Source organism: Corvus brachyrhynchos, unplaced genomic scaffold (assembly GCF_000691975.1).
Source record: "Corvus brachyrhynchos isolate BGI_N302 unplaced genomic scaffold, ASM69197v1 scaffold331, whole genome shotgun sequence".
Taxonomy (NCBI): domain Eukaryota; kingdom Metazoa; phylum Chordata; class Aves; order Passeriformes; family Corvidae; genus Corvus; species Corvus brachyrhynchos.
The window spans coordinates 467,398-480,454 of NW_008237229.1; the positions used below are offsets into that span (position 1 = coordinate 467,398).

The 13,057-nt window shown below is 39.7% G+C and overlaps 1 protein-coding gene across 1 annotated transcript in view; it reads right to left on the bottom strand.

The window, feature by feature from the left end:
- PPP4R1 (protein phosphatase 4 regulatory subunit 1) overlaps positions 1-12,581 on the bottom strand; it is a 64,255-nt gene extending 51,674 nt beyond the window's left edge. Inside the window, exon 1 of the mRNA XM_017729445.1 lies at positions 12,562-12,581. The gene's annotated coding sequence lies outside the window, so the exon portion shown is untranslated. The remainder of the gene's footprint in view (positions 1-12,561) is intronic.
- Positions 12,582-13,057: the final 476 nt, after the last annotated feature.

Here is a 13,057-nt window from a genome sequence, read left to right on the forward strand (position 1 = left end):
TCTTCCTTACTGTACTTCAAATGTCAAAAGACAAACACTGAGCTCTGGAAGAGTAGTATTTTTAGACATAAACTAAGTTAATGGCACCCTTTTACCAATAAAGTAATTCTCCTATTTTCTACATAGAGAATCCATGGACATCAGCTGGTCCCAACCTTGCACAAGGGACCAGATTTTGTGGCTGCCGACAGGACATGAAATTCTTGCCATAAATCAAATGAAAAAGTGACGGGGAAAGAGCCAAGTGTGTAACAACAATCTGGGAGATGGGAGCAAGGAAGAAAGAGTACTAGGAGCCAAAGGAAATGGAAGAGCAATCTGAGAAGAGATAGTGGTATTAGGTATGTCTAAGGTAGAGGATAGAATAACAAACTGCAGGGGGAAGAAGGAGAGGCTGAAAAGAAAGATCAGCTGCAAAAAGCTATTGCAACACAAAGGGAAAGTGTTTAGCAACTCCAGGTTTACATAACTGTTTGAACTTGTGTTTGGTTTGGGTTTGTGGGTTTGTTTAGGTTTAATTTTTGTTGTTTAGTTTGGGCTTTTTGCAAGAATCATTTTTATTTTCACAGGAAGTGGGAGGCAAGTAAAAATGGACTCATACTGCAACCTAGGACTTCATGCCAGGTTAAGTTAACAAGGAACAGGCTACATCCTTTCACAAGCTCGTAGACCTTTAATTCAACCCATCAATCCAACTGAAAGCAGGGATTTTCCTGAGTTTTCAGTTCTGCCATCTCACACCTAGACTATTTCAGCTGAAGATATCTTCACCTATCATCTAGTCCAACTGTCCAACCACCTCAGGGCTGACCAAAAGTTAAATCACTTCCCTCTCCACGTCCCATTCTCAGGAAGCTACAGAGAGTGATGAAGTCACCCCTCAGCATCCTTGTCTCCAAACTAGACAGTGAAATTAGTTCTATGACAGTCCTATTCTTCTATTCCACTGTCTGTTGATCACAATGTAAATTTAAAAACATAAATTGAAGAAACTATGTCAAAATACCAACATAATTATTGTCAGCAGTATAGTTATTTTTATTTAGCTATCAAACTCATGAATACAAAAAAATAAAGTGCTGACCAGTACATGCACCACCAATTTTACTCACTCCACTTCTCTCTTCCCAACCTCAGCTTTGTTCTATGTTCCTCCTTGTACCCTCTGCATTTATTTTTCTATAATTTTTGCCTCGTGAAACCAGTTAAGTCAACCCAACTGCTAAATCCACTCTGTAACAGATGTAAATACCATTGATAAAAATATGACCATCTGCTTACAGTTTATCTGTTTGATGTCTCCTACTAGTTGAAACAGAAAGTGAGTTGTGTGGATTTGGCTCTGCTGAGCTTATGAATTGTAAAATTAGGCTTAGCACTACATTAAGCTTGATGTGCCTCTGCTACCAAACAACATTTTTTATTTAAATAATTCCAGCATCTCAGCTCATAGTCAGAGAGATCATTCAAATGGCAGCATCTTGATTAACACAACTGTAATATAGGGAAGAAAAGGGTAGTAAAAATAAATCAATCAGTACATGATCAGTTTATAGTTCCAGTAAAGTACCGTTACAGTCACCTTATATATTCATTTTCACTTTCATGACATCAATCCAAGCCAAAAGACACAGTCGATTCTAACTCCCATTCTAACAAAGCCCCTCAAGTGGATCTTTGTCTTCAACTTGCCACAAATATGAACCACCATCTAACCACTCCTCATCTAAAATGCAAAAAGGACATACTTTGCATTATTCAATAAACCAACTCCCTTTGCTATTCCCTCCACACTGTACCAAAACAATTATCAAAAAGGTTGTTAGCTGCAGATTGCCTCTTCAGCCCTAACCCTGCCTTCCACCCAACTTTGAGCACTTGACCAACTACCACAGGACCTTGTGTAAATTTGACAAATGCAAAACATACCCTTAAACAACACAAGTGTACTGGTTTGCGCTGGGACAGAGTTAAAATTCTTCACAGTAGCTTTTAGGAGGATACTTTGCACATCTCCAACCTATTCATTGGGAGGGCACCATGAGGAATTTTTAAAAAAGGTCCTGACACTGTGTAAGCCCTGTCTTTAACAATAACTAACACAACACTGATTTATCAACACTAGTTTCAGCACAAATCCAAAATACTGCCCCATACAAGGTATTATGGAGAAATTTAACTCTATGCCAGTCAAAACCAGTACAAGTTTTGGCTAATTCAAATGCAGAACATACAGATTTCTTCCTGCTTCAGAATGTAGACCAGACAACAGGACCACATATTACTTTCCTACTGCAGAAAAACCACAGGTCAATTTTCTTATTTTTCTCCACTTCTTCAAGCTGGTACAAGTACAGACCAAATCCACAGAAAGCATATAAGCTACAAGACACCACTGAAAATGCAAGTGCAGAGCCTTACCTACCTTCTACTCTGGTCTTACGTGTTCACACCAACATGCAAAACTAGAGCTAAGAAAACAGGAGTTTCTATAAGAACACCCTATCCCAGGAGTTTGAAGTCACTAGTGGTGTCAGGGTGAGAAACAGCAATTGCATAATGATGTCAAAAGCAAACACAGTACCCCTATTTCTGTCCACTCAAGTACCAAAGCAGAGCAAAATCAATAAATTAATTAATTTATCCAGACTAAGTTTAAAAAATTCTCTTCAAAACTCTACACAATGACTGCCAAACACAAGGAAGCATCACATAACAAGACTGTCATTGACCTGCTGTATTACAGAAGCCAAGTAACTTCTGTTCTGTGTACCTTCATCTTCCTGTCAAAAGATTTGACTAGTTTTTTTGTAGAAGTTGTTTGGGTTTGTCTCTCTATCTTGCATCTGGTCCATACTGTACTGTGTGAAAATATAACTAACATTCTCTGCTTTAAGCTCTCCTCTGTTTTATGGCAAGGATACAACAATAACTTGACACAGTTATTAACTAACATGAACTACCACAGCAATCTTGCTGAGGCAGACTATGCTTAGAGGTGCTTAGTCAACCACGGCCAAGCTTGGCTGAGCATACAACAACAAAAGAGAGGTCCATTTAAAACTCAGTCCACTATAAAACCACAATCTCTAGGCCAATTTTCAAGGGAGTTGGTTTTTCTACTACATATCTCATCCTCATAGTACCCTTCACAAAGATCTCTCATACTGGATCTTTTACAGAGAGGTGCAAAAAATTATGTTTGAAAAAAATGACTGCTATTTTTTCTTATTTAATAATGCAGTTCCCTGCCATAGACTGTTCAGTAGCAAGGCCTATATGTATTCTTTTTGTTCTTCTATATTTGCTATGAGCTCCACAGCAGAAACATATTCTTCTTTGCTTTGGCATAGAAACTCAGTAACAAGATGTGGATTCTAAAAAAAATAAGCAATTTTCAATTCTGAAAGCTGAACAAACAGCTTTAAGGATTCAACATTTCCAGCTAATATTAACAGTTCTCTCATTTTATCTTCTGCATGCCCAAAGAATTCTCAAGATCTCCTACAAAATCCATATGGCAGTTGCTATGGATATATCTACTGAAGTGGACTAATTTTTATTCAATTTTAATATAAGCTATTTATTACACTCTACATCAATTGTTATCATATGGATATTCAGGATAATATTGCACCTATATGCAGAAAGGACTGGGTTCTGTTCTGCTGTTCAGGCAAGTAATTTTTCTGCTTAACTGTAAAGCAAAAATTGTAATCTTATGAGCCCAGACATTTGATATCATGATCACAAAATAACAGCAGCAGGTTTTGTTCTAAATTACTGCCTTCCATGCTACAAATGAAGAATTTCACCTTACATTCAGACTTCTGCAGAACACAAGTAATATTCTCAGTCCTTCAATATTGTAAACACATTCGTTTCTGTATAACTTTCTGTAAGAAACACCACTTTGCATCTCCATGTTCTGCAAAGAGAAATTCACCTCAGCATGAGCATCAACGCTTAAACATCTGCATTTGTTCACAGCTGCACTCACTACTCTTAACCCCTTCCTACTGCACAATGTCCCAGCTCTGGTTCTGTGGTGACAACACAGACCAAAGCATCAGTGACACTATTTCAGGTTCATTTGCTACCACAAACTTACTGCACTGCTTCAGTAACATTAACCAACAGCTATTTCAATGACAATCACACAAATATTACAAAATGTGCTTGTCATGCTGAATTCTACCACCCTGCCTGCCCAATCCAGGCATAACTCACTGGTCATCGCAGAACCCACCATCAGAAAGGAGGAGCTCTTTTTTCCATGAGACACTTAAAATATTCTGTTTTCCCCCTGCTGAAGTCCAAGACTGAAAATGCAACTGAGATGCCATGAGGTGTGTGATTCTACTCAGCAGAAGTTACCACTGAAAGTGTTAATCTTAGATTCCAGCCCACTTACCAGAAACAAGAACCACCCTTCTCCTTCTGTGTTTCTCCCCTAAATTAGCCCTTCAAACCATGGAGCACTATCGGCCTTGAGCCTTTTATGAATGTCAAGTTACCACACCTGTATGCACAGACTTTGTTGTCTGAACACCGAGTTTGGCGGGACTGGGTTCGGGGGTGGGGCAGAAGGAGTAGAGAGGCAGGAGCAAGGAAGAAGAAAGGGGGAAATGCAACGCAGCTCTGATGCAAAGCTGCTGTGCCAACAAGCAAGGCTTACCACATTATCCCCTATGTAGCAATCTGATAGCAGAGCTTGCTATCAGCTCAAAGCACAGACATAGCAAACCCTTTAAATAAAGCTTTGGTACAGGTTTGTGGGCTAGGGCCGAGGAGCACTCAGCAGATGAAAGACACAGGAATCAAAAAATCAGCAGCTGTTTACACACAGAACTGATGCAAGCATGGTACAGCAAATTTCAAAGACCCAGCAGCCTAAACATAACAGGCTATGAGAATATTTTCATTTAGCAAAGGCCTTCATAAAAAGATAGTTATCAAGCAGCCAAAGGAGTTGCACTTCCCAACAAGCATCAGAAGAAACAAGGGGCAATACAAAATTCTTTAAGCAAGGAAAATAGGTGCAGCTACACACAAGTTTGTTTCTTTCAGACATACACAAGCAGCACTGGAAATCCTTGATCTGCTCTGAAAAAAACCAAATAGCTCCACCTCATAATGCTCACTAGTCGTTTATTTGCACAACAGCTGAATGTACCTTGTACCGGTTAACAGTTTGACCGGCAACAAATGCTGGTCCAGAGGAAACTGAAACAAAGAGAAGGACATCCAAGCTACCAGTTAAAACAATCAACAGTTTACATTCTGTCTGCCTATTTCCTGTAGGGAGCATGTCACGCCCATCACCAAGGCATTCAAGTTCCCTGCTATTTAAGTCCCTGTCTTCTACCTCTTTCAAACAACTCCATGCACTTCAGAATTGTGGAATGAGGTTGGAGTGAAGCAAAAGTCAGCTAATGCAAGCAGGAAGTTCCTCTAAGATTCTTTTTTCTCCTCTACGAGGACATCACCATCAAAGAAAGGTATTCCTTTTCTCTCTGCAGAGCACTGCTGTTCATGGGATTTTTAACTGACCTCATGACTGACTGAGAATTTTGTAGCACTGCTAGGAAAATCCTACTTCCATCTTCAACCAACATGTTCTCCCTGGTCCTACTACAATAGACACATGCATTCAAGTTCAGGCCATGCTCAAATTCTGCCACACAACTGGGTATCTGGTACACACAAAAACTGCAAGTTCAAACTATATGTGCCTTAACATTGGACTAACTAGAAGGGAGAGAGATATGAAGCAAGCAGCTGAAGCTCAAACGCTCCAAGGACTTGTGTAAACTTTGCACCACTGATGTGACACCATGAGTTATGTATGATACATCAGCTACCAAGTGTTGTTCCATTGTGCAGTGACTTCGACAGAATCATCACAGCAACTAAAATACACTCACTTAGGCTAAACACTGCAGAGAAGGCAAGCTCTACAACTAGTACATCCATAATCTATAAAACATGGCTTTGCAACATAAATCCCTTGGAACTTCCTAACTGCACTTTTCCTCTCTCCACTTAAATCCCAGACAATGTTCTTGAGATGCTGCTTGACAGCTTTCAAAACTCTTGGTGGGATTAACCTCAGTGTTTCCCAGGCATACAGAGAAATTCTTGCTGCAACTCTCCCCACTCTTCCTGTCTGTGCTCAGTATAAAGTATAAAACTTTATATGGGAGAAGGTTGAGCAGTACAGAATGCAGGGGATTCACTCTTGGAAAAAGTAAGAACAGTCATGGGTGTTCATTTCAATGCAATTTAATGTTTGCATTACTTGCACAAGCAAGTATCCCTACAGACTAATCAAGCTGTTCCTCCTGTAGGCTGTAGAGGAAGGAAAAGGTAGTCTCTCTTCCATTCAAATATTTGGGAACTGTTCAGGCACTATGGCAACAACACAAAAAGAATTCCCTTAGCATATTTGTTTATCAGAGAAAAATGCTTAAAGAGTCTGCAATATCACTCATATACCATGTCCGTTTTATACATTAATCTATTTAGCTTTTCCAGAAATTGTATAGAGAATAATGTATATTTATGGCACTATTTGCCTCTCTTTTCTTTACCTTAAAAACAGTAAGAAAAACCCACTAAACCAGTGGTCTCAACTGTCGATGCAGTTGTTCCGCTGTTGCAAACAAACACCCTTCACAAACATACTCTGACACTTTTTCAACCTACACAGTACGATTTTAACACCCTACTGCCAAGAAGAACTGCAGCATCCCTCTCAAACCAAGAAACAGCCACATTAGTTTTTCTCATACTATACCTTCTGAAGAAGACAGAGGAGCCCTGATGTTCTGGGAACCTTTAGGGGCAGCTGTCCCTGCCTTGCTCTTCCAAAGAGGGAACTGTTCCTCCAGCTCTCAAAGCAGAAGCTATCCTTTCATCCAGTTCTGCTCATGTTACAACTCTTACAATGAAAACTTCCTGCCCACACAGAGGGAAAGTCTTAGTAGCAAAAGGCACATATAGGAAAGAAAAGCATTTTATCTTCAACACACTGCAGTCTGCCACCTCCACAATAGGTCAGCAGTCAGAAATAACTGCAAGCACCAAGGTTTCACTATCTTAAGCCTAGGATTTTGAACATTTCCAACTCCGTCATGACCCTTTCACTCCCTCTGTTTTTTAGCTCCAAGTGGGAGAGAAAGGGAGAAGGAGGAGAATACCCAAAGCCCTATAAGATAAATCATGAGACAAGAAGAAAAAAAAAAGCTGGCAACCTTAATTGAGGATCCCTGCCAGAGATGGGATAATAAAAGGTGCTTGGTGAAAAGAACATTCCCGCATCAGAAGTGATGCTAGTGGCCTTGGAAAGCTGAAAGCCTAGAAAATTACCTCTTCTTCAACCCTCTACTAGGTGTAATGGAGAAAACATATGCAGCTGCATGAGCAAGATTCATTAGCCTACATCAAATCTAGCACAATCCTTTCCTCACATCAGCTCCTTCTCTCTAGGATTCTAAGAGGTTGCTGGAGAGAGACTAACCATTACCCACCTGAGACCACTAACACCAGAATTCCATGAGGACACAGCCATCCACCTGAGTCTCCCAGTTTCTATGAGGGTCAATCACCACATTAAAAGACAAAGAAATGAACCGAAGTGTTGGGAGAATTAAACCCCAATCTCCAGGGAAAACAACTGACTTAACACACGTGCTTCATTAGCACTAAGGAACGGTTACTGGATTCCCAAGGGAGCAGAATCCCAGTCACACCAGAGAATTGATTCCAATCACTACAGAACGTCTGCCATCAATTTCTGTTATTAATTTTTTGCAACGCTGAAATGCCAACCCAGTAACTCAAACGACCTCAGCACTCTTTCACCAGAGCTAAGGCTCTGATGGGACCAAAAGGTCAGTACTGCGAGAGGGCATTCGAACATCACGTTGGAAATTTAGCTATACTCAAAGCTGGAATTAAGTCTAAGAAGTGACACAACATGCAGCCTATACAAAACAACTAACAGCATAACAAAATCTGCTAATTCTTATTCTGTGGTGAAGGAACAAAGAAACCACAGTGCAAAAGCTTCTGATACTACTATGAACAGCTGTGGGAAAGGCAAGGTGAATTCTAACATACTGAACGCATGTTATGCCAGCATAATTCACTGCCAGAGAATAAAAACTACAACACAGCATCAAGCTGTGACTGTGATTTGACACCACAGGGAAATACAGACTGATTTTATAAAAACAAAACAACAACAAAGAAAAAACCAACACTTCTTGACTTAAACTATCATTAAAATGTTTTAAAAATTAAATTTCAAATGGCTTCCACTTGGAAAGAGTCTTGTGCCTTAACTCAAAGTCTAAGAGAGTAATTTAATTAAAAGCATTCAACCACCACAAGCTCACTGCTAATGCCAGATGATTTGCTCATCACCTGGAAAAAGAACACAGCATCAATGATAAAACAGCTTTTGACATCTGCAGATGCACAAAGAGAATTTTCTTCAGCTCAGCTAAATAACTGGTTCACTCACTGAGAAGCCTGCTGGGAGGAGAGGCTAGGAAGACCTGTCCTCCCTTTTTTAATCAATGGAAAAGAACTCAATAATAAAAACAGAGCTATGCTGGATCATCACTACTCTGGTTTTAGTTTTTGAACTGTTTCATCCACTAGTAAAATCCAAACAGTAACATTAGATTTGCTTATTGTCAAATTTTAAATCTATCATACCATTAAACACTTGTGTTAAAGAAAACAAGTTTACACATAGGTGTGTGTATATATATATCGATCTGTAAAAACTCATTTAATAGTTCTAAACTAGAACTGTCTAAATGCATACATATTAAAATTCCATTTTCTGCATTTTTAGTTAAAACATCTGGAAACTAAGTGTACAGAAAAAGGAAATTCACCTTGTCAGCACGGCAAAAGGTAAAGTTTCAAAATCTGAGTAATCTACATAACCACCAAAGCATGCACATATACTTGCAACTACCAGAAGTCCTGACATTGCACGCAAATGAAGCTGTCAGCTATCACTAACAACTACTTTTTCCAAACACAAATGTAAAACAATACTAAAACCAGTTATCAGATCAAAATTTCTTTTCTCTCCTGATTTAAATCACAATTAAAATAATGAGCAGAATAAAGCTATCCTCCTTCCAAATCTGAATTCTAATTGCAGATGGCTCTATTTTTTAGAGCACACATCCTGTCCACATCAATGGTCAGACTGAAAGACATCAGCATCACGGTACGTTTCATTTCATCTATCTGTACTGATCAGTTCAACCTTCAGAAACAGCCAGGGGATGGGGGAACACAAACTGTCTAGGAAGAGTCAAAAAGAACACTTTATTTATCAGCAAGATGTACTTCTACAAGCCCACATTTGCTTTTCAACCATTTCTGCTGCTTATGTTCTTTCCTGTTCTATACTTAGCTTAAACAGTTGTACTATTCTATTTTGATTTTGTATGCACAAAACAAAAATTTGAACAAAAGCCAGATTTTCCCTGACTTCATATACTGTGCAAGATTTCAGACAGAAGACCAAGGAAGCCAACAATCCAATCCTTATTTGAAGGGTTAGAGTCAATGAAATTATCTTTCATTATATTCCTAGAACTCACATCTAGGAATTAATTTCTGTTCTATAGCCTTCTGTATGTTCAGCCAGGGTACACTCGCTTGTTTTTGGGTTATTTTCCCTTTTACTTCAAGCTAGCAAACAAGGAAAAGCCACAGGCTGAAGATGGAAGAACCAGAATTTCTTCAATTATTATCACAGTCTTTGATATCAGGGGCTGTATCTACAGAAGTGAAACATCAGCTAAAATCAAAGTACTGAAATGCCATTTGCAAGCTATGTAACTACTTAAGGCAATCATCTGTTTAATGTACCAGGTGTAAAGTATGCATTCACCTCAAGAAAAAAAAAAATTCAGTTTTCCAGTGGTTACCAAGCAACCAAGAGCAGAAAAATAATATGAAGCTTTCAAAATAGAAATGCAAACCAAAGCTGAAATTAATTATTTAGAAGTCAATCCAGCTGGTTTATCAACCACTCTCTGAAAGCCTTTCTTATAAAAGCTCTTGTTTAATCTCTGACCTCTTAAACAAATCAACAAAAGGAAGGGTTGTTTTTTTTTAAATAGATGCCTTCCACAGCATATATTCTCAACCACTACTCCAACAGCATAGATTTACTGCTCTCTTTTAAAATCTAGGAATGTTTCATTAACCTAAATATTTCTTCAGAGAAAAGGAATTTTTTTTTTTTTAAAGCAGCTGTTAAAACAGTACTCCAAAGATACAGTACTTTACTGTTCTATATTTCAGGTTCATTAGCATCCAACAAGCTGGCATAATGAATGAGAAGAACAAATTGTACAGTTGTACAAGTTGTTGATTAAACTCCAACTTTCCAGGAGAACACTCGATTACAGAAACCTTAAAAGACAAAGATCATAAAACAGCTGTTCTTCACTCTGCGTATCTTAAAGATGCACAGATGCTTGGTTCATTACTTTCAGCAGCAACTGTGCATGGTTGTTTGCTCAACTCCAGGACTTTCTCCTACTGCTTTAGAACATGACCAATAAAAGGTATCTCTAAAGTCACCTTAATGATTCCTTCATTAGAAGGCAACACTGAATCACACTGTAGATTCTCATTACCAAAGGGAAAAAAAACAAACCAAACAATACAACAACAAGAAATTTCATGATTCAGGCTCAAACCTAGGCTCACTGATAAGCTGCAAAGGAACACCTAATCTAGTGAAATGTCCTGAGCCTTATGCATAATCAGAGACTCGGTTTCAGATTCCAATCCAGACCTTGACACATGCATTCAGTCTTAAACACCCTTGATTTCTCCAGTACACCTCACAGATGTTTTACTATACTGCTTGATATCAGACCAACTAAAAGCCCAAAAATTTACTGAAAGCATAGTTCACTTTTCAAAACAGACGATCAATCACACTATTTAAATCTATCTAATTCCTCCTCCTAAATTATACCACCAGGACTACAGGTATGCCTGCAAGTATTTTTCACTTGCTTATCCTTAAACACAGCTTAGCACACTTAACAGCAAGAATGCAGCTGGCAGAATCACACAGGCATAAAAGCTGCCAGCACTTCCAGTTTTATCACTATTGCATTCTACTACTTCAGTAATACACCTCTAAACCAGTGTCTAACTCTGCTACTTGAAAGAGCTGCAAACATTCGAAATATTTACAACAGAGGAATACTGTAGGGTGGGGTTCAGGCAGGAGTTGCAACTTTCTGTCTTATTTTTTTAATTGTCTGTTTCATATGTGCAGCCAATCAATTGAAAACATTTTCATAATTGGGTAAAACATGTTGTATATGGGTACAAAACACAGCTATTTCAAATAATATGGCACAAGAAACAGTACTTTTGATGAGATATGTACGGTCTCCTTGATCTATACTATTTTTCTTTGGCTCACAGACATCACCCAAGAACAAAATCATGTAAAATTTAGAACCATAAAAGCCACTGTGTGACTGAACTACATCCAGACAGCACACATTGATGCACACAGAGTCCTGGTTTTTTCTCTTAAAATACCATGCATAAGTATTTAGACACTTGCTTTTACCTACTTACATCAAAACCTCAGTAATTTTTAATGAGGTTTCAAATTTTTATATTTCTATGGCTGTTGCCTTCAGGATGCTCTCATCTGGACTGAGTCATATCTCCATGCATATATTTTCTTTCATTTTTGAAGACCGTAACATTAAGACCAGCACCAGGAACCCACACCTTCAGTCACCTCTCCAATGACTACAGATCATTTCAATTCCTGTCTTGCAGTCAACTAAAACCATAATCTAAGTGGAAACTTAAGAATGCACTTTATTTTTTTGTTAGTGTGTCCATTCTGAAAAAGTCATCTGCAATCACAGAGAGTTTTCAAACAGCGACTTATCATGCTGAATTTTAAAAAAAAAGCCTTAGGGAAAGGCTCCTTTGTGCGAGGCAAAGCACAATAGGAGCCTTCTAAAAAGTGAAAAAGAAGATGTGTCAGTTAAATCCTGAAAAGTTTACACAGCTCTCCTCTAAAAACGTAAGCCACAAACCAGAAGGTTTTTCTCCTGCACTCCAGGAGAAAAACCTGGTGAGGAGATGCCGTGCAGACTGCACAGCAGACAAAATACCTTGAGGCAGCAACCAGGGGGTCCGCACACCCACGGCAGGCTGCCAGGCAGGTGCTTGCCTCCACCTCCATTTTCACTTTTCACCCAAAATTCCTCCTCCTTTCCTTCCAAGAAGTTCCCCCAGCTTTGACACGATCAATAGACACCTTCTCACCTGAGCAACATCTTAGTCTGCCACGCTAAGGCTTCTCACCCCCGAGTTAGTGATTTTTGTACCACCCCAGCCACAATTCTGCTACTTTGCACTCTGACATTAACTCCTCTCCACAGATCTCTTCATCGGGGCAGGACTCACAGAACCAATTAGGTTGGAAAAGACCTCTGACATTATCGAGTCCAACCTGTCACAGAACATCACCTTGTCAACCGGACCATGCCACTGAGTGCCACATCCAGTCTTTCCTTAAACACCTCCGGGGACAGTGACTCCACCACCTCCTGGGCAGTCCATTCCAATATCTAATCAGCCTTTCTGAGAAGAAATCCCTCCTGGTGTTCAGCCTGAACCTCCCCTGACGCAGCCTGAGGCCATGTCCTCTCTCCTGTCGCTGGTTGCCTGGGAGAAGAGACGACCCCCACCCGGCCACAACCTCCTTTCAGGTAGCTGTAAAGAGCAGTCAGGTCCCCCCACTGAGCCTCCTTTTCTCCAGGCTAAGCACCCCCAGCTCCCACAGCCGCTCCTCACAGGACATGTGCTCCAGACCCTTCACAAGGAAGGGGGAGCCTGAATGGGGGGGGAGGAAGGAGGGGAGGGCGAGAAAAGGGGGAGAGGAATAGGGGACACAAAAAGATATACAAAATATAAAGCTATAAAAGGAACGAGCAACCCACATGCTGCTGCAGATGCAGCAGCC